Source organism: Capra hircus, chromosome 8 (genome assembly GCF_001704415.2).
Source record: "Capra hircus breed San Clemente chromosome 8, ASM170441v1, whole genome shotgun sequence".
In the NCBI taxonomy this organism is placed as follows: domain Eukaryota; kingdom Metazoa; phylum Chordata; class Mammalia; order Artiodactyla; family Bovidae; genus Capra; species Capra hircus.
Window position 1 is genome coordinate 9,497,142 of NC_030815.1, and position 23,079 is coordinate 9,520,220.

Genomic DNA, 23,079 nt, shown 5'->3' on the forward strand with positions numbered 1-23,079 from the left:
TTTCAAAGCTTTACTGACTTTTTAGATTGGCTACTTCATGATAACAAATGGAGCTAAGGGATTGCTATATTGATCTCTATCTTCAGCAACTAATTTAGCAGTGCTTATTTTTTAAAATCTTGGAACACTAAGTACAGATAAATATTTCTGCAATACAACCAAGACTACTACCAATAGTAAAAAAAAAAAAAAATCTGCTAAGAGATGTACAAGAAAACAAGTATAGTAAAACAGTGGTAGAATCTAGGTGATACCTGTAAAATTCTTTCAGCTCTGCTGTACGTCTAAAATTTTTCACAATAATATGTTGGAAAAACAATAACTGGTAACATTAATAAGATGATAAAATGCTAGCAGTTGTGGTGGTCTTACGACACCATGGGACTGTGGCTTGCCAGGTTCCTCTGTCCACGGGATTTCCCAGGCAAGAATATTGGAGTGGACTGCCATTTCCTTCTCCGGGGGATCTTCCTGACCCAGGAATCGAACCTGTGTGCCCTGCATTGCAGGCAGATTTTTTACCTACTGAACTATGAGGAAATACTAGCAGCATCTAAATTAAATCAGAAACTGGGCAACAGAGCCCACCATCCCCAATACAACCTTGTCTCTTGTTACAATTTAATGTTTTTCTAAAAGTCCTAGTCATTACAATAGGACATGAAAGAAAATTAAGAAACAAACTGGGAAGGAGGGCCACAAAAATATCATTAGCATATTATACTATACCAAGAAAACTAAGGGGTATATTCAAATTGTCTCAGAAATAATCAGATTGCTGGGGACTAAACAGACCAACAAAGATACTAAAACTTTCCCGTGTATCAATAAGCAGCTGGACAACTTAATAGAAAAAAGGCCTATATTCATGAGAGCAAGAAAAATGAGAATTAAAATAAAAATATCTAACAAGAAAAATATATAAAATATACAAAAAACTAAAACTGTTACTCAGTTCACTGACAGGTATAAAAAAGATACAAGAAACGGAGAGGCATACAACCATTCTTAGAAAAGAATAAATAATATGACAGTGACACTTCTTCCCAAGTTAATTTTTAGGTTTAACTTCAATCATGTATTTTTCCCCTTCTTTTTTTCTCAGTGGGAGTGGTGTCAGCAACACTATTTTAATGCTCACCTGAAAAAACAGATGAGAATGGTTAAGAGCATTTTAAAAGTAAGTATTAGTGAATGGGCCCTCTCATCAAATATTGTGAAATTATATGATAACCGTAATTGTGGCTCAAGAATTGATAGTAAATAGAACCGAAAAACATAGTAACTTCATATGTGAGAAATAATTTTAAATCTTAAGAAAGGGAAAACTGGTTATTTGGAAAATAAGACCAAATTAGATCTTCACCTTACAAACTCAATGTTTTATGGCTAAATGTAAAAGAAAACATCTGAATGAAGAGGCCTAAGGGGTGGAGGCAGTCACACAAGAATAAAGTGGTGCACTTATCTACATTTAAATAAAAGTGAAATAAATTGCAAATATATAGCAGAAAGGGTTAATGAGCTTATTCCATAAAGAATTAATACACAAGTCAAGCAGAAAACATGGAAACACAACAGAAAAATGGGTAAAGGAAAGGAACAAATACCAAAAGATGACGTATGGATGATTAATAAACAGGGAAACTAGGCTCATTAGCAATCAGAGAAGTTTAAACATAGACAAAACTAAAACAGAGCTTTTTACCCTCCAGCAAAGCAAAATGGAGATTTTTCACTGACTAAAAAGACGCAGCACACACAGAAGGCAGGCGGCAGGGGCAGGAGCAGTGTGCTCAAGGCCAGTGCCGAGGGTGAATTCAGCTGTGGAAGGAGTTGCTAATATTGTTTTTAAGAGAAGGTAAGAACAAGGGTGTCTGTGTCAGTACTGTTTTGACAGGGCAAAGCTGGGAAGACTTTAAATGTCTCCTACAGTAATAATTGTTAACTATGATTATGATATAGGCACTTGAAGAAAAAAGGAGGAGCTGTTTAAAAAAATCATGTTTTCAAAGAGCACTAAATGACACTGCAAAATGTCAGTGAAAAAAAGCAGGCTACAAAACCAGATGCCTTATTCTAATCATTTTTAAAGTACACATAGATAGAAATACTAAATGTAAATGTACCAAAATATTTTTCGTGGTTATTTATGACTGTAAATGTTATTTTCTTCTTGACAATAGTTTATAATCTGTTACTATTAATTTTCTAATAAAAAATTACCCAAGATAAAAATAAACGGGGTTATGTAGTATTACAAAAACCTAACTGATTAATTTTTTTTAAAAACTGCTTTTCAAAATACTTTTCTTTCTTTTACCATCCCTGTATCTATTTACAAACTGGCAACATAAGCAGTTATGAAGTAAGGACCTGAGCTAGACACAGCTGTCAACACACATGTCGAAATGCAGAGGACTAGGTAGCAAATTTAGAGAAGGCAATGGCCCCCTACTCCAGTACTCTTGCCTGGAGAATCCCATGGATGGAGGAGCCTGGTAGGCTACAGTCTATGGGGTCGCTAAGAGTTGGACACGACTGAGTGACTTGACTTTCACTTTTCACTTTTATGCACTGGAGAAGGAAATGGCAACCCACTCCAGTGTTCTTGCCTGGAGAATCCCAGGGACGGAGGAGCCTGGTGGGCTGCCGTCTATGGGGTTGCACAGAGTCAGACACAACTGAAGCGACTTAGCAGCAGCAGCATGTAAAAAATTATAGTATATTCTTATACAACCTTCTTCTGTTTAGAAGATATGCAGATACATACATAACAGAAAAATGGCTGAAAAGAAACACACCAAAATATTAATGATTATCTGTGGTGTTAAGGGCATTTCAATGTTCTTCTTTACATTTTCCTGCATTTCTCCATTTTTTATGTAGTGAGTATGTACTAATTTTGTAATCAAAATAGCATTATTTGAAAATAAAGTTTGCTCTCCCAAAGCGTGAACAAAATAGAACTGCACACAATTATTTTTAAATAGATGTCTTAGTCTTAGTCTATCTTAATGTTTTTTGGCAACAAACATTCACACTTTAAACATCTGTTATGTGAACACACTAAAGTATGACAAAAGATGTTCTACACTAATGTATGTTTTAAGAATAAGGGTTCACTTCTAATTCTACAGACTTAAATAATGGCTCCCTCTAAATCAGACTTTGGGGAGGTTCACATGACCTACCAAGTAAAAGCTAAAATATAAATGAGTCCTAATACAGAAGAAGCTAAGTTTTTGAGACTTTGCAGCATCTTAAAGTTTTAGAATAGAAAAGCCTGTGAAAAGGGAAGACTTTAAGTAGAAAAATTAGTACTGACCTATAAAGGATTCAGATACGAAAGGCTGACTTTTGGAATCTTAATTCATAAATGCAATGAAATCCCATACCACAGTTCATTACACATGGATTTAGATATACCACAGAGTATATTCTTACAAAGAATCAAAGAACTTTAAGTTGGAAGGAGATATTACCAAGTCAGCCTCTTCATTTTGCAGATGAAGACATGGACTTGACAAATGAAGAACCAGAAAGGAGACTTGACTTGTTCAAGGTCATACAGCCCAGAACTCAAGTTTCCTGACTCAGTTCTTTGGCTCAAAGGGCCCACAGGAATGGTGGTCATTATTTAGCTATGATATAGTATTGTTTCAGATGTCCTTTAAGATGCCAAATCTCCGTAGCAATGAATCACCTAAACCAAACTCCTATAGATTTCACAAGAGCTCCCAGAAGCAAAAATGTGACAGATTAGTGAGAACCCCTTGGCAGCCCCAGGACTGCAGCTACACCTAAGAGCTTTTTCCTCCTGGGAAGGGAAACGTAATTGCTCTGGAGACCATAATAACCATAATAACACCGAACTACCTTTTCTGAATGGGGCAGGAGAATTTGATAAACTCTGGGACTTCTTTGAAACACAATGTCCATACACATTTAAAGGATATATCTAGCAGTTAACTATGGCTCAGCTGGTAAAGAATTTGCCTGCAACACGGGAGACCTGGGTTTGATCCCAGGGTTGGGGAGATCCCCTTGCGAAGGGAAAGGCTACCAAATCCAGTATTCTGGCCTGGAGAATTCCATGGACTGTGTAGTACATGGGATCACAGACAGTTGGACAGGAGTGAGCAACTTTCACTTCGCTTCAGCCTACTGTAGAAGAGTAAGTAGTACCTCTTCAGGCACCAGCACCAAAAAAAGCTTCCAAGTCCTCACAATGGCTTTTCTTCATGAATATAAAAAAGAAAATTCCATATATGACAAAATTATAGATACCATGTATGAAACGTACCCTGACAAAATTTTTATCACCCAAGATCCTTCATTGCAAAGGTTCTATGTTTAAATGTTATATTTATTTGCAGCACATTAACTGCCATGAGAACTTACTTGCTATTTGATAAAGAGATTTCAAGAGTAACAGTGAATTTAGGAACTGAGTGTTCAATACATTTTATCCAATCACTAAAACTTAGAAGCAACACAGGTTTATCATTTGTCCAGCAAGATGCAGCCCTAAACGAAGTCCTATCACAGCAGAGATTTGGTGTGAGTTTCTATGTGACAATGTAGAACAAGTTTGCCTTCTAATATGTATTACCTTTTTACTCATCAGTCCTATGAAAACTGAAAAAGAAGAATGTAGGCAATTTTCTGGAGGTGTCAGGCAAAAACAGTAAAATTGACAAATTCTAACCACCTTAAAGAAAAACAACTGAGAAATGGTACTTCTCTTAAGACATGTCTCTCGATTGCATGCCACTGAATTCATTAAATGTTGCTCACTCTACATTTTATTTTAATAAGAAAAAGAACATGCATAAGAGGGCAGTGTTTGGTTTTGCTGGTCCAAATGCCAGTGATAATTAGGTGAACTTCATACCGGCGGAAACCATGTTACCTGGGAGAGTGAACCGCATCTACCAGATCTCAGTCAAGGCGAGGTCAAGGCCCCTTGCTGCCTCTGCTTCCCCTCTGGCTGAGAGCAGCTGTATCTTCCTCTCTGTTTTGTCAGCCTTTGTTAGTAGGAGTTAGCAAAGATTTGCAAGGTGATCTGGAGGGTTCCCTGGTGGCCCAGATGGTAAAGAATCCGCCTGCAATGCAGGAGACCCAAGTCTGATCCCTGGGAGGGAAGATCCCCTGGAGAAGGGAATGGCTACCCACTCCAGTATTCTTGTCTGGAAAATCCCATGCACAGAGGAGCCTGGCGGGCTACAGTGCACAGGTTTGCAGAGTCAGACACGACTGAGCAACTAACATACACACAAGGTGATCTGGAATCGGCAAGTTTCTTACACCTGGTGTACAAGTAATCCTCAGGCAGAGAGCCTATTTTTAAATATAAAACACTGAATTATAAACTCGCCCTTTACCAACCTGACACTACTGACCAACAATTTACTATAATATGAAGATCAATAGAACAAGACTGATAAAATCAATCCACTGGTTCCTGCATGCTTTTTTCTTATGATCAATACTACACTTCTACAAAATGACCACCTCTTGCTAAAAGGATATAGTCTGTACCTAAAATGAGAACCTGTCCTCTCAGGGGAGTCTCAACAAATAGCAAACCAAACATGGACAACAGCCTAGATTCTTTAGAGAATCAGAGGTTCACTGGTTGGGATTATTCTGATACCTCTCTGAAGAGGGAGAAACAATACCTTGTATTTAAAGGTACGTGCTACTTTCTCTTAAACCTACTTTTTTATTTCCTGTGTTATGGGTTTGCTGCTGTTTTTAGTTTAGTCAATCAAACTACCCAGGATACACATAAATGACTGCTTAATTGCCTTTAAAAAGTCAAATTAATTCTGATAACACTTGACCAAAAACAATCTATTTACAGCATTACTGTCAGAACCGAAAGGTTATCTTACTAATTGTACACAATAAATTTCTTCACAGTGATATTAGAGCAAATCTGGCATACAGTCATGTTCCAGGGAAGGTATTTTGATGACAAATTAATGTTTCTGTCCCCAGAAGGATGGGAACTATAGGGCAGTCTCAAAATGGTTAGAACTATAGGTTTGTCCTTAAGTGGATGGTGTGACAAAAGTAGGAACCAATAAAATAGAATATGCGGACGAGGCACCATTATGACTGAGATTTCTATGTAGAAATCTGTTGTCCATGTTGGTTTGCAGCTTTTCAAAAAGACCACTCTTATATGCTATCACTGAAATTACAAGGTCCATACATGGTTCCTCAACCAAAAGGCAACTGAAACAGAAGTAGAATATCTACCCACAAGTTCACATTACACTACTTTGAGATCTTCAAACACCAAACACACACGACAAGCTTGGTATGTGCTGTGAATGTCTATTCCATCAAGAATGACTTCCGTATCTGTATTGCTAATCACTATATCCCAACCAGTGTCTATCATAAGGAGTGGTATGAAAATGAAGCAGGTCAAATGCTAACAGAGTTCTGCCCAGAGAATGCACTGGTCATAGCAAACACCCTCTTCCAATACCACAAGAGAAGACTCTACACATGGACATCACCAGATGGTCAATACCGAAATCAGACTGATTATATTCTTTGCAGCCAAAGATGGAGAAGCTCTATACAGTCAGCAAAAATAAGACTAGGGGTGACTGTGGCTCAGATCATCAACTCCTTATTGCCAAATTCAGACTTAAATTGAAGAAAGTAGGGAAAACCACTAGATCATTCAGGTATGACCTAAATCAAATCCCTTAAGATTATACAGTGGAAGTAACAAATAGATTCAAGAGATTAGATCTGATAGAGTGCCTGAAGAACTATGGACGGAGGTTCGTGACATTGTATAGGAGGCAGTGATCAAGACCATCCCCCCAAAAAAGAAATGAAAAATTGCAAAATGATAATCTGAGGAGGGCTTACAAATAGCCGAGAAAAGAGAAGCTAAAAGCAAAGGAGAAATGGAAAGAGACACTCATTTGAAAGCAGAGTTCCCAAGAATAGCAAGGAGAGATAAGCCTTCCTCAGTGATCAATGCAAGGAAAGAGAGGAAAACAATAGAATGGGAAAGACTAGAGATCTCTTCATGAAAATCAGAGATACCAAAGGACCATCTCATGCAAAGATGAGCACAATAATGGACAGAAATGGTATGGACCTAACAGAAGCAGAAGATATTAAGAGATGGCAAGAATACACAGAAGAACTATACAAAAGAGATCTTCATGACTCAGATAATCACAATGGTGTAATCACTCACCTAGAGCCAGACATCCTGGAATGAGAAGTCAAGTGGGCCTTAGGAAGCATCACTACAAACAAAGCTAGTGGAGGTGATGGAATTCCAGTTGAGCTCTTTGAAGTCCTAAAAGATGACGCTGTGAAAGTGCTACACTCAATAGGCCAGCAAATTTGGAAAACTCAGCAGTGGCCACAGGACTGGAAAAGGTCAGTTTTCACTCCAATCCCAAAGAAAGGCAATGCCAAAGAATGCTCAAACTACTGCACAATTGCACTCATCTCACGTGCTAGCAAAGTAATGCTCAAAATTCTCCAAGCCAGGCATCAACAGTACGAGAACCGGGAACTTCCAGATGTTCGAGCTGGTTTTAGAAAAGGCAGAGGAACCAGAGATCAAACTGCCAACATCCGCTGCATCATCGAAAAAGCAAGAGAATTCCAGAAAAACATCTATTTCTGCTTTATTGACTAGTCCTTTGACTGTGTGGATCACAACAACTGTGGACAATTCTTCAAGAGATGGGAATACCAGACCACCTAACTTGCCTCCTGAGAAATCTGTATGCAGGTTAAGAAGCAAGTTAGAACTGGAACTGGAACAACAGACTGGTTCCAAACTGGGAAAGGAGTACGTGAAGGCTGTATTGTCACCCTAACTTCTATGCAGAGTACATCATGCGAAATGCAGGGCTGGAAGAAACACAAACTGGAATCAAGATTGCCGGGAGAAATATCAATAATCTCAGATATGCAGATGACACCACCCTATGGCAGAAAGTGAAGAAAAACTAAAGAGCCTCTTGATGAAAATGAAAGAGGAGAGTGAAAACGTTGGCTTAAAGCTCAACATTCAGAAAACTAACATCATGGCATCTGGTCCCATCACTTCATGGCAAATAGATGGGGAAACAATGGAAACGATGACAGACTTGATTTTCTTGGACTCCAAAATCACTGTAGATGGTGACTGCAGCCATGAAATTTAAAGATGCTTGCTCCTTAGAAGAAAAGCTATGATCAACCTAGACAGCATATTAAAAATCAGAGACATTACTTTGCCACCAAACGTCCATCTAGTCAAAGCCATGGTTTTTCCAGTAGTCACGTATGGATGTGAGAGTTGGATTATAAAAAGAAAGCTGAGCACCGAAGAACTGATGCTTTTGAATTGTGGTGTTAGAGAAGACTCTTGAGAGTCCCTTGGACTGCAAGGAGATCCAACCAGCCAATCCTAAAGGATATCAGTCCTGAATATTCATTGGAAGGACTGATGTTGAAGCTGAAACTCCAATACTTTGGCCACCTGATGCGAAGAACCGACTCATTGGAAAAGACCCTGATGCTGGGAAAGATTGAGGGCAGGAGGAGAAGGGGATGACAGAGGATGAGATGGTTGGATGGCATCACCAATGTGATGGATGTGAGTTTGAGTAAGCTCCAGGAGTTGGTGAGGGACAGGAAAGCTTGGCATTCTGCAGTCCATGGGACTGCAAAGAGTTGAACACGTCTGAGCGACTGAACTGTTGAAACTGAACCTCAATAAATGTTGGTTGAGTTTATAAAAGAAAAAGCTCACTCATTTTCTGTGAATATTTTCCAGTTAGTCTATAAACTGATCTCCATCAGTATTAATTTTTATAATATGATGCATATAATTCTGCTTCTGGGATGAATCATATCTTCACTGGTGATTCATTACATACAACACCAATACTTACCCAACTATACTTCATTTCTTTGTAAACTGTGGCCACAGGCCAACATGAGGAAAACGGAGTCTTTTGTCTGGTTGAATTGGCTCAGGGACTAGAGAGATGAGGGGTCTGTTGTTTGCACCAAATAAAACTGCTGGCACATATTCCAAATAAGGATGGGGAGAATTTTTAATCTGCCTCAAAAAAAAAAAAAATCATGATAATTTCTCTTCTGGCTATTTCTGGTTGACCAAAGAGGAACCAGGAAGTGTAATTTGCCAATTTTAAAATGCATTTAAGGACAGTTCATCTTCTTACTGGCTATGAGAAATGGATTGGGATAACTTTACTTGTCAATAAGTGGGAAAGTTTTGTTGTTTTCTTCCTCAAATAGTCTAATGGATTGAAATGAGGTCATGTTCAGGCTGTTGCTGTCTTATATAAATGTTAAGAACTTCCTTCTATTTGCAGAGATACGGGAGGTGTAGTTCATTATGTTCTACCCGAGTCATTCCATAAGGAGTATTAAAGAAGTTAAACTCTTTTTAAAATTCATCTTCCAGCATCCATTAATTCCAAAATTTATAATGTATTCTTGCAGCATTTTCTATGCGAGAACAGCAATGACATCAGAAGAGAGGAAAAGGAAGACCAGCTTGCCAGGGGCTGCAGTGAAGGCAAGACAACCCTTAGATTCTACAGGACCTAATTCAAGCCCCACAGAGCTGTTTCTGTCAGGGGAAAATAATACAATGATCAGGCTAAGGAAAAATGACATTGAGGCATTGAGAAGTAAATTTTCTTCTGTTTCCGAGTCATTTTTAGTGGATCAGTTTAAATAATCAAATTATTGTTCATTATTGAATTCAATGCCTCACAATTTAACAAAATCAGAAAATATTGTATTACTCTATACTCTCCCTAAGTCTAATATGTCTGGTGGAGGAGATGGAAACCACCATTTTCTAATATTGTTTCAGTTGTAGTAGAGTCTTCTTAAGTAGTCAGTTCCATCAAGTTCAGGCAACACTTACCGATGTTTGACTTTATGCAGAGCACTCTGCTTGCCTCTGAGCCAGCTGGCTGTATCCAAACCCTAGGCTGCAGGGGCATATGAACTATGTCACTGAAGTACCCAGTAAAATTTACTTAACAGATGATGAAATAATTCATTCTGGTAAAGTTATGGCTCACATTTTTTTCCTAACAATGTACTGCTATAACAGAAGTCAGTAGGAAAACTGGGTTTTATAATTTTATAATAATCCACCTTTATAATAAAAATTTTAGCAGGGAAAAACAATGGGTCAAAAAGTTGAAGTGAAACAGGCTGGAATTTCAACATATTTCCTTGCCACATAGAAAAGGGAGTATCACTTTGGCTCCTGTCTTTTAAAAGGAAGGCTGAGAAGATTTTCAAAAGTTTCAGTTTTTTATTTCCTTCAGATGTGCCATGCAGCCTGTAGGATCTTAGTTCCCCGACCAGGGAACAAATCCAGGCCCTCAGCAGTGAAAGGACAAAATTCCTGAAACAATTTCAACTTTTTGATTCCTAGGATGTTTTACAGATATTAGACATAAAGACCCACCCCCATCCCCACAAATAATTTGAGTCCTTGTCATAAAAGGACTATTGTCAACGCTTTACATGTGAGCGGACAGTGGCACAGATAGCCTAAACAATGGCTTAAGAGGTTTTGAGAACAACCGTATTTCGGATGGATGCAAATATGAATGCCTGAGGAAGACAGATGTTGCAACTGTGGCAATATAAGGGTTTTCCAGAGTCTGGCTGCAACCCCAGCCTCATTTCCCGCCTGGCTCCATATACTCCAGTTACCTAATTTTGCCCGTGTCTGTGCCTTTGCATATACTGCTTCCACTGCCGAGAACGCTGCTCTTCCTTCTCCCAGACTTCCGCCCTCTAGGGCCTCGCTTCAGTCACCTTGTGGGGCCCTTCCGCACACCATTCTCCTCTGTGTCCTGCTGGACTTGGTGCCTGTCTCTTCTGTATTTTAAAACCAGACTCCTCCTCTAGACTGACACTTACTAGGGTAAAATCTTATCTTTAAATATGCTTCAGCACTCGTGCAGTGAATGGCACAGAGGTGATTAATGACTTTCTTTTGAGTAAAGAAATGCTAAATAGACTTTTATTGGCTGAGGCTTAGGAAAATGGTAACTCTTCAGAAAATTCCACTTGAAGAAACCCAGGATTCTTTGAAAGCTCTCACTTTTCTAGTAGGACTGTACTTATTAAATACCTGCTCTGTGTGTCATGCACCGTGGGTAGTACTTTACATGCACTACTGTTCAGTATTAAATCACAGCATTCCTATGTGATAGGTATGACTGCCATTGTCATTTTACAGCAAGGAATTTGTCTAAGGATACACACCTAGTGAGTAAGATAGTTGAGACCAGAACCCCAGTCCTTCTAACTAAAAATTCCATGTTCTTCCATTAATGGCCCAGAATTCCCAAAGCAATCTTGAGGGAAAAGGACAACAGGAGGCATAACCCTCTCAGACTTCAAAGAATACTACAAAGCTACAGTAATCAAAACAGCATGGTATTTGTATAGAAACAGACATATGGATTAAAAAATAGAACAGAATAGAGAGCCTAGAAATAAACCCACACACCTGCCATCAATTAATCTTCCACAAAAGAGGCATGAATATACAACAGAGAAAAGATAGTCTCTTCTGCAAGTGGTCCTGGGAGAGTTGCATAATGGTATGTAAATCAATGAAGTTAGAATACACTCTCACACTATATATAAAAATAAACTCAAAATTGATTAAAGACTTAAAATATAAGGCATGGGACCAAAAAATTCTTAACAAGAGAACATAGGCAAACCATTTTCTGAGATAAATTGTACCAATGTTTTCTTAGATCGGTCTCCCAAGGGAATAGAAATAAAAGCAAAAATAAACAAGACCTAATCAAACTTAAAAGCTTTTCGCACAGCAAAGGAAACCATAAACAAAACAAAAAGACAACCTACGGAATGTAGAAAATGTTTGCAAACGATGTGACTAACAAAGGCTTAATTTCCAAAATATACAACAGCTCACTAACAAAAATAAAACAAACAACCCAATCAAAAAATGGGCAGAAGACCTAAACAGACATTCCTCCAAAGAAGAGAGATGGCTAACAAGCACATAAAAAGATGTTCGACATCACTAATTATTAGAGAAATACAAATGAAAACTACACTGAGGTAACACCTCACACCAGTTAGAATGGCCATCTTAAAAAGCCTACAAATAATAAATGCTAGAGGGGGTGTGGAGAAAAGAGAACCCTCCTACACTGCTGGTGGGAATGTCAAATGGTGCAGCCACTAGAGAAAGCAGTACAGAAGTTTTGATCCTGCAATCCTACTCCTGAGCATACATCCAGAGAGAAGTATAATTCAAAAAGAAACATGCACCCCAATGTTCACTGCAGCACTATTTACAATAGCCAAGCATGGAAACAACCTAAATGTCCATCAACAGGTGAATGGATACACAAGATGTGGGGGACACAATACTACTCAGCCAAAAAAAGAATGGAATAATGCCATTTGCAGATGGATGGACCTAGAGATTACTAAATGAAATAAGTACTTCACATACTAAGTGAGCTAAGTCAGAAAAAGACAGACAAATGCCATATGATATCACTTATATACAGAATCTAAATATGACAAATACACCTATCTATGTAACAGAAACAGACTCACAGACAGAAAACAAACTTACAGTAACCAAAGAGGGAGCAGGGGTAGAGAAGGGATGGATTAGGAGTTTGGGACTAGCAGGTGCAAACCAACATATATGGAATGGATAAACAACGGGGTCCCGCTCTATAACATGGGCATGAATGCTACATTGCTTCAGTCAGGTCTGACTCTTTTTGACCCTTATGGACTCCTTTTCCATGGAATTCTCCAGGCAAAAATACTGGAGTGGGTTGCCATGCCCTTCTCCAGGGGATCTTCCCAACCCAGGGAACTATATTCAGTATCCTATGAAAGACCATAATGGAAAAGAATATGAAAAAAGAATATATGTAAAGGTATAACTGAATCACTGTGCTGTACAGTAGAAATTAACACAATGCTATAGATCAATTACACTAAATAACTTAAAAAAAAGTCTGTGTTCTTAACCACTATAGTATCAGAAACAAACAGAAAGACAAAAAGTAACCTCAAATGTACAAACTGTTGGACATTTAGGGCAAACCATGTACTTAAAATTTTTATTGCTGCTCCCAATCTTTATGTTTATTCCTTTTTCATTATTGTAGTAATGTAATTTTTATTCTATTGCTTAATATTATTTCATTCACATTTCTCTCTGAAATTACATAGGTCATATCTGTTAGTTTACCACTATGTTCCATGAAATAATTAGTGACTTGCCAAAAAGTTGTCATAGTTAAATGTAAAGAAGTTGAAAACAAATTCTCTGAATTTCCTATCCAAAGTTGCTATCTTGGTCAGACACATGGCCTCTGATACTAGATATGAAAAAGATATTCTCTTTACCTAGTGCCCTCAATTCAGCAGCAACGTAACAAGATGAAAGTGAAGTGAAGTCGCGTAGTCGTGTCCGACTCTTCGCGACCCCATGGACTGCAGCCTACCAGGCTCCTCCGTCCATGGGATTTTCCAGGCAAGAGTACTGGAGTGGGGTGCCGTTGCCTTTTTCAATTAATTCACTAGTTTAGTATGCAATAAAATAACAGAGGCTTTGAATAAGTTAAACTGGCTAGTAACAACTAATCAGTTTTCTTCAGTGATCACCGTTCTTCTACACAGGCAGGATAATTAATTCACAGATAAGTCTTTCTGGTCTATCCTCAACTATTCTTACACTACATAATCAATTAGGGACATCTTTTCACAGATATATGAAGAGAACACAGGTAGCTTTAAGTTGAGTTTGTTAAATCTATTTGTTATGACAAGGGATTTCTGACACAAAAATTGCTCACTGCACACTGAACCCTGGAGAAGTGATGAAACAAGACAGCTGATGTTAGGAGGTATATGGGAGTGGGGTAGGGTGAGAAGTCATGGATAAATTAAAAACTGGCAAGTATCTGCTGAAGCAGAGCCACTTTTTAGGGAGCATAAGAAAAACTGGTAAGTCACCATTTTGGTCTCTTTAGAGAAATCCATTTGTTGTTAAGAACTTAAGACCATTTACTATCATTCATGCTGCAAAATGCAGTAGTCACACTATTTCCAGAAGGATCCTAAAAACTGTAGTGCAAAAGGAATCTAAGGAAATAAATAATTACAAAACCATCAACATTTTTCAAAGAAATGTGCTCAAAACAGTGACTTGTACAAAAAATGTGAATTTGTTTTAAATGAAAAAAGAATTCTCTCTATGAAAGATCAAAGACTCATTTCACAGATAACTTATACTGCATTAATAACTTAGTGTACAAATAAGGGTCATGGACTTTTAAAATTAGGTCTGAGCGATCAATAAAATACTGATAGGGGAGTGTTTTGTATCCCAAACTCCAATATTCCAGCTTTGTGTCCTGTCCTGTTATTATAATTTGTAAAAATCTTAACAACGCAGTCATTCAAGTTTTTGTAACTTCAGTGATGTGTTAGAGGACAATCCATCTTGGTTTGAAGAATTTGTTGTATCCGAAGGCCGGAACAGTACTCAACCACGATGATTAAATAAATAAAGTGATGGGTGATTCCTTAGTGTGTCAAATGTCTTATTTTTTAGTTCTGAAGTGGCATCCATGTCTTTAAACTCCCCTGCAATATGAACTGTACCATAACAGGTAACTGCAAAGGCCAGAAGTGTCTGAAGAACTGTATCTATTGGCAGTGATTCATCTTCCTTTTCTGTTAATCGCATATAAGAAGGATGCTGCACAGCGGAAAAGGCTGCGCGGGCCAGGGCTGCCCACCAGCCCCTTCCATAGCGCCGGCGCCAGGACTCCGAAAGAGAAGCCCAACAAACGAAGCGAAGGGCGGCAGAGCTGTTTCTTCCCCCACCGGCGGGTGTCCACGCAGCGCAGAAAGATGAAAATGAGGTGCAAATTTTTTTGCTAATATTGTAAAATACTAAAGGAAGTTTTACTCTTGGAGAAATGAAAAATAGGAGAAGTAAACTTTTCCTAAGCAGTGAGAAATGTTTTTAGTTTTTTCATTTTATAAGGAAGAAGGAAGTAATTCTCTCATTACCTTGACTGATAAAAGGTAGGTGAACAATGATTTCTTTGCCTTTTCAGGTTGTAATAACCTTAAGTTATTTCAATACTAGAAACAGAGATAATAAGGGACCGAAATACAAGCTGACCACCAAACAAGGTACTGAGATAAATTATGTGGAGATTTTATATATATGTGTGTGTATATATAATGTGTGTGGGGTTGTGTGTGTATAAATGAAATTCTAGATAACTGGTCTTCTCATAGAACTTGGCTATCATGGAGGTGATTTTGTTCTTTGAAGCTAGTCTATTCATTCATGTAGTTATACAAAGCGACTAGTTTTCAAAGATTTACTTCTAGTGTGAGAAGTATTTTCCTATCGAAAGTCACTGAGCCTTAGTAAGAACAAAGGCTCCACACATATCAAGAAATTATTCAGAATCATACAGCAGTGCAGTTTTGAGAATAAAAGGCGGGCAGGAAGCATACTTAAAAGAAAGTATGAGAAGAAAAAAGAAAAAAAAAAGAAAGAAAACACTCTGGCAAGATAAAGAACAGAAAGTGAGGTATCTTGAGAAAGATATCCAAAGGAATTTAGGAGGGTAAAAAGGAAGATTAAGAGGGCCTAAGAGAAATGAGAGATGAATAAAGAAATACAGACTGGAAGAAAGTTAAATGCAATAAGGATTTCTGTTTTATTCATCTCTGCATCTCAATTCTTAGCATATGACTTAGCACACAGCAGACAATAAATGTTTATCTAACAAGAATAAAAAAGCGAAAGAACGGAAAGTTTAACAAAAAGATTCTACAGTTCACATGGTTATGGGTTCAGAATAAACAACTGAAACTCATTTCTTCTGGAGTTTAGCTAATTTAATTAACTTCTTAATTCTTGTTTTAAAAAACAAACTTTGAACTAGATGATCTTTAGGGTCTTTTCTTGATTCTCTGCACAAATGGTGACTAAATACAAGCAAATGAAATCATGAGAAGGTTCTTAAATGTTGGTTAAACCAAATCAGTGGTCGGCAGATGCAATTTATATATTTTTGTATAACAAAGGCAAAACAGTCCCCTTATTGTTCACATGATACGAGTTGTCATTTAAAGAAACATCTGGACGGGTCTCAATCTCTCGGAAAAGCAATATTAGGAAAGCACTTATAAGTACTTCTGCTCCAAATTTTTTTCTGGCTAGGTATAATCTTACTGAAATGAGCAGGGTCTCTTATTCCGTGGATATCTGTATAATATGAATGACACCAAATGATTCTGGAAGCTACCCTACACAAGGACACAAAAGGATACTGCCAAAGAGGAAAAGTTGATTATTTTTCCCTTTTACTAAGTAATAGGATTCTCCTCAAGAGACAAGAGTGTTTTTTTAATTGATGGAAATTTTTACTAGGAGAACAAGCAGTTATTTCTCCATTTTATAATGGTAATTAGGAAATACTAAATTATATAAAGCCAAGCAAAATAAAAACATTAAAAGAAAATGTGGCTTCATGAATGAAGGATGTAGTGGAGAAGACTTCCTGTGTAACAAATTTTTAAATTGTACAGTGGTAATTAAAAGTAATAAAAGGATAATGGGAAGTGGTACCATGAATATAGGGGCAGGTTAATATCATTTGAGGTTACCATAAAAAAACACAGATGAAACAAGTCTTCCAGAACCACTTCAAGTTTAAACCTATGTGACCCTCTCTTTATTTTATTTACACATACAAAAGTGCACACCATATATCATGAAAATTCAGCATATTTCAGAGTCAGAAGACTAGAAAAAGCAATGTTCCCTGCAGGTCAGGGTTTTGATGACTGGCAAAATACTAGCAAGCTTGCATTGCAATTTTTGAGCCACACCCAGTCTGCAGTTAAATATAGAGCTTAGTTTCTGGAACTATTGGTCTTCCTAACCTTCACAGTCCAAGTACTCACTGAAAAAATTAAAAGTAAAAAGGAGAAAGGAAAGAGACTGAAACCAAAATCCAAGTACTAATAAACTGTCCTGGGAAGAATTCCAAAATGCTGTAAAGACCAAGAGAATTAAATTACAGAAACCTCAAGTAACATTCTAGAAACACACTTTACAAACATATTTGTCTCTTCTATGCTGATTCTCCCAGGATGTACAATAGACTTATATAAAATGCACTAGACCCAGGTCTCTGCTTCAGATTTCACATTCAGACTGTATAAGATGTCAGCTTAATAGAAGTGACAGCAAATTTAGAGCTAAGATATAATTTTGGTATGTTATAGTATTGTGGCTATGAAGTTATTTTTGTTCTTAAGGAGGAACTTTTATCTGAAGAAATGATTTTCAGATTCTTAAATCTGAGGGGAAGAGACACTCAAGCTGAAATTTTTAATACTGATTCTTTGCCTGTTGGGGAGAATAACTTGGATTAATTTTCTGAAGTTGTTTTGGAAGTTGATAAAGGTTACAACAACAAAAAATGTTTTCCTTATAATTTCAGAGGGTTCTGGGCTTAAGTAACAATTTTGTTTTATAGTAGCTCACTGAAGATGAGCATGAAAAAAATCTAAAAGGAACAAAAAACAAATCATAGGTGTACTGTTTCTGTAAAAAAAAGAAAAAACACATGAAATAGTCTTAATTACAAACACACACAGAGAGATTCATTTTGCCTTCATTTTCTTGGACACACCCAGGTACAGACTCATCATTTGGCTACTCTTAATGAAAAATAACAGCTGAAGCAATCTATAAACATATATATGGCTCCAAAGAGGGTACTATTGGTCTACACGTCCCAGGGTGCTCTTACTTATTCCTGTGTCTAGTCAAAGCTTTCTTCAAGTTGTTGCTGCTCTATCTTGGTTAACTGAGCTGAAAAACCTATATAAGGAGACTCAAGATTTCTTCCACCTTTCTCCCTTGAACCAGAACAGGCACAGTAGTCAGGTATCATTCTTTTGTGTCTCAGTCAAATATCCAAACACTCTGAAGACACACCTGCATCTAAAACTGAAAGAATCCCCAGTACCAAAGGCGGAAAGGTTAAAAGGGAAAGAGTCATCACATGCTCTGCTTTTGGGCTGCAAGGCCTTCACAGCTTCTGACCGTAAACGCTAAAGACACTTCAGGTCTACTCCATCCGTCATCCTCTGTGTCTTCACCCTCAAACATATCCACCTGCTACATCCCTAGCACTCGGCCTCATACCTCTGTTGAATGGACGAACAAAGGGACAGTTAGGTTTGCTGAATAAAAATCACATTTGAGTCTTACATTATGTTATTTGTATCTGTAGGGATTTCAGATATATGATACAGATGATGCTCTTTCCCTTTGTGAATATGTAAACCACTTGAGGTAAGCCTGGCTCAGTGCTAGCACACAACAGACGCTCTATAAATAAATGACTGAAAGAATATTAGTCAATTATCTAATTCTGTTTTGTCCATCAAAATCTTAGTCAAGTCTCCGTGTTATTTTTTTGTTATTTTTTAATAACAAAACTCTTTATGATTACAACAATTTCAAAACTACACAATTATAATATTCTCATGAACTCCCATGTACCTATTACCCAGCTTCAACAATTATCAATCATTTTTTCATTTTTATCTCTTCCTATTTACAGTCTCCATAAAGCTCCTAAGCAAGGGAGGTTGCATCACATGTTAATCTAGCATCAGATTTCAAAATTATCAAAGGTAAAGTCCATATATTAAAAACAATCAGTGTACACCCAAATAAAAATATACTCCTCTTAGTTAATAAGGAAAACTCAAATCTATCGGAAGCACTGTCTAAGTTCTACATGTGGCCAGGCCACTTATTAGCTTTGTGGCCCTGGGAAGGTATTCAACCTCTTAAAAGCCCTGGTTGCCTCAGTAGAAAAAGAAGAAACCAGGACTGTTATGAGACTTAAATGTGGAGGATAAATATATGTGAAATTCCCAGTACTGTGCTAAATAACTTTTTTTTAAAAGCTATATACCCCAAAATTCACCCATTTTAATTGTACAGTTTAGTAGCTTTTAGTATATCCAGAGTTGGGCAAGCATTATCACAATCAGTTTTAGAAATTTCCATCACCCCAAAAGGAAACCCAACACTCTTTCCTTAGTCTTCATCCTCCCCCACAATGTCCCTAATCTCCCCTGCCCTGGGAAACCACATATTTACTTTCTGTCTGTATATCTACTTATTCTGAGTATTTCATATAAATGGAATCATACAACACTGTCTTTTGTGACAAATGTTTCTGGAACTAGATATTTTAAAAGTCAAATATGTGGTACAGACAATGCAATGAGGTCAGAGAAGTGGAAAAAGGCCAACAAAAAGGTGATCTATCTATATATCTATGTCTATATCAGGGAAGCCTGTGTATTAATTATATCAGTATCTTTATTTAAACCTATATAAATCTACTGTAAGGCAGGCACCACTAAGATATGTGCTCAGGACTATTAGTGAAGTGCTGCAGGGATGGTAAGGAGTAGTGAAACAGTCTGTCTGTGATACATATGAACAGCAGGGTAGTTAGTGAAATTCTCCTCTAAATCCTTCACTTTCCTCATTTAAATGAGAAGAAAGATCATTGTGTGACAGGATGGGGAGACTGCAGAGAGAATAAAGTGTGAAAATAATGGTTTAGGAGAGTGGGAAAGAATGAACCAGGAAGGTACAGTATGACTGTCTGGCAGAATTAGAGATCCACTTGAGGCTCATGGTCATGGATTTCAAATGAGATCAGTCAGAAGGGTTTTAGTTTTTCTGGAGCCATATTTAACTCTTCATAACTCTTCTCAAAATGCAGACACAGTATAAATGAAGACACAGAAAGAGAAGAGATGAATGTATAAATGGTACATTCTGACTTATGGCTCTATCTGTTTCTACTCCACTGATGACCCCTGAATCTCCATGTCTAGGGCCACTGAAATCTGCTCATACAGAGATCTCGAGGTGATCTCACAGTCAGAGCTCTTAGTGGAAGCAATTTAGGTAGAAAGAGAACATGTGTTCAATACTGCTTATGAGAAAGGCATGCTACTATGTGTTTTACATATATTATCTCATTTGACTCTAATAATAACCAACTTCATTTTACAGAAAACTAATTTCCAAAGAATAATATAAGTGAAAATGGGACTAAACCATAAGTTTGTATGACTATCTATCATAGTACTTAACTCTTCTTTTTATAAATATGGTGAGGGGGGTTAAGAGACATTAAATGATTTGACCAAAGTCAAACTATTTTCTAATGGTGCAGAGGGTATCTCCCAGATAAATGCTCTTTGAGCATCACCACTGCTAAATTATTTTATACTGCCTGCTCTGTTATCTCTGTGTTAAATCTGTAACTAGGTTAGGTTGATTTTTTTCCTGCAATTTTTTTCTGATATCTACTGTCTTCTATCTACTTTCTTTCCTTTTGCTTTAATATTATTAATTTGGGCCCTCATCACTGATGCATAGGTTACCCTAACAGCCTCCAAATATCCCTCCTCAACCCATTTACATATAAGCTAGTCACTTTTTTCCTCTGAAGCACATATATATATAAATTATAAATAATAAAATTCCATAGTACAGAATTGTGAAGATTAAATAAATTCACTTATCATGCAAAATAATTATCAATAAGATCAATAATTATACACTACAGAATCCTATGGTAAAATGTAAAGCCATTATTACCAAGATTTTTGAGGGCAGATACTACAACTTAGATTTATTTTACCCTGGCTCTAGGTATGTGGTATAAGTTCAAATACATACTGAGCTGGCTGATGTCTTGCCCATCTTCCATACTCCTACTGACATTATCAAATAGACCAATCTGATCAGGTATATCTCCTTTCTGATAAAGCCTGAACACCAAAGCTATAGTTTAATTAAGCCTGGTCTTATTTAATTATAGAGTGCATAGTATGATGAAGTCCTAAGTAGAGATGCTCCTGATGAAAAACCCTATGTTCAGCCACAGAAAGTCTCCAATGTCATACTATCCTTTCTATGATTCTCGGACTGGTGAGTTTCTATTCATCACCCATCAAAATGCAGCCAAAATGTTACTACTTTGGGAAAGCCTTCCTGACTCTCTCCTCTGCTTGCCTGAGTCTCAAGACCCCATAAATTTAATCAACCATTTTCACGACAGCATTCATTCCTTAGTTCTGTAATTATTTAGATGATTGTATCTCTCCATCCCAAGTGTGTGAGAAAATATATTTCTAGGCAACTAAAGATTGAATGAGAAGGGACTTCCTGGGTCGACCAATGACTAAGACTCTACACTCCCAATGTACGGGGCCTGGATTCAATCCCTGGTCAGGGAGCTAGATCCCTTGTGATGCAACTAAGACCTGGTATAGTCAAACAAATAAATAAATAAAAATAGATGTTAAAATAGAGAGTTAATGAGAGGAAAGATCAAACCAGTCAATCCTAAAGGAAATCAACCCTGAATATTCATTTGGAAGGACTGATGCTGAAGCTGAAGCTCCAATACTTTGACCACCTGATGTGAAGGGCTGACTCATTAGAAAAGACCCTGATGCTGGGAAAGACTGAAGGCAGGAGGAGAAGGGGACGACAAAGGATGAGATGGTTGGATGGCATCACCAGCTCAATTGATGTGAGTTTGAGCAAGCTCCAGGAGATGGTGAAAGACAGAGAAGCCTGGTGTCTGCAATTCAGGGGGTTGCAAACAGTTGGACATGACTGAGCAACAACTACTTATTAGGGGGGACAAGCAGATATTGTGTGTCTCCTTACACGATGTAATAGGAAGAACAAAGCACCAGTTATATGCCAAAGAATTGAACCAGAATCTAAGCAGGACTCTAACTAGCAGTCTACAGAAAATATAGGATCATGTAATGAGACACTAAGAGGATGTAACTGTCCAAATCTAAAATGTGGGAAAATCAACAGGATAAAATACCTTGGTCTCTTTAACAAATAAACAGCATGGAATTTGTGTGTGTATGTATGTGTGTTTGGGTGTATAAAGCAACTGTTACAATTAAGCAACTCAGGAGACCAAACGGAGTATGTAAAAAATACATGTTTAATGAAAAGGTGAATGAATGAATGAATGCTAATTAGACAGAAGACTCATCATTATAAGTGATGAATTATTCAATTTTGTACTTTGAAAAGCAGGGCCAGATGTGGAAAAGGATGCAAAAGCATAGTAATTTTATATGTGAATTAGTGAAATATTTATGTTTTTATCATGGTCACACAGAAAATTTTCTGAAATATTTTAATGTTTGGGTTTTAATTTATATTCGGATATTCCTTAAGATTTTGAGTAAAGAGAAAAATAAAAACAAATCATTATTGGTCAAATATTAACCATTATTTTTCTGTTGGAGATGAGATACAGTTGGTCTATATTGGAGCTGCCCATCAAACTTTTCTGTGATGATAGAAATGTTACATATCTGTGCTGTCTAAAACTATAGTCAGTAACCATATTTGACTATGGGGTGCTTGAAATGTGGCTAGTGTGACTAAGGAACTGAATTTTAAACCTTTAAAAGTTTATATGATTTAAATATAAATAGCCACAGCTGGCCACCATCAGAGAGCACAGTTCTACATGAATATAGTTCTCTTTTCTATCTGCAATATTTTCCCCCTTCCTTTGAAAGTGATAGTAAAAGTTGCTCAGTCATGTCTGACTCTTTGTGACCCCATGGACTTCAGAGTCTATGGAATTCTCCAGGCCAGAATACTGGAGTGGGTAGCCTTTCCCTTCTCCAGGGGCTCTTCCCAGCCCAGGGATCGAACCCAGGTCTCCCGCATTGCAGGCAAATTCTTTACCAGCTGAGCCACAAGGGAAGCCCAAGAATACTGGAGTGGATAGCCTGTCACTTCTGCACCAGATCTTCCCAACTCAGGATTCGAACCAGGGTCTCCTGCACTACAAACAGATGCTTTACCAAGTGAGCTATCAGGGAAGGCCCCCA

The 23,079-nt window shown here is 37.5% G+C and overlaps 1 protein-coding gene and 1 pseudogene across 9 annotated transcripts in view; both read right to left on the reverse strand.

Moving 5' to 3' along the window:
* HMBOX1 (homeobox containing 1) overlaps positions 1–23,079 on the reverse strand; it is a 198,498-nt gene that overhangs the window by 24,294 nt on the left and 151,125 nt on the right. The window lies entirely within an intron of this gene.
* Positions 14,501–18,268, reverse strand: LOC108636585 (annotated as a pseudogene).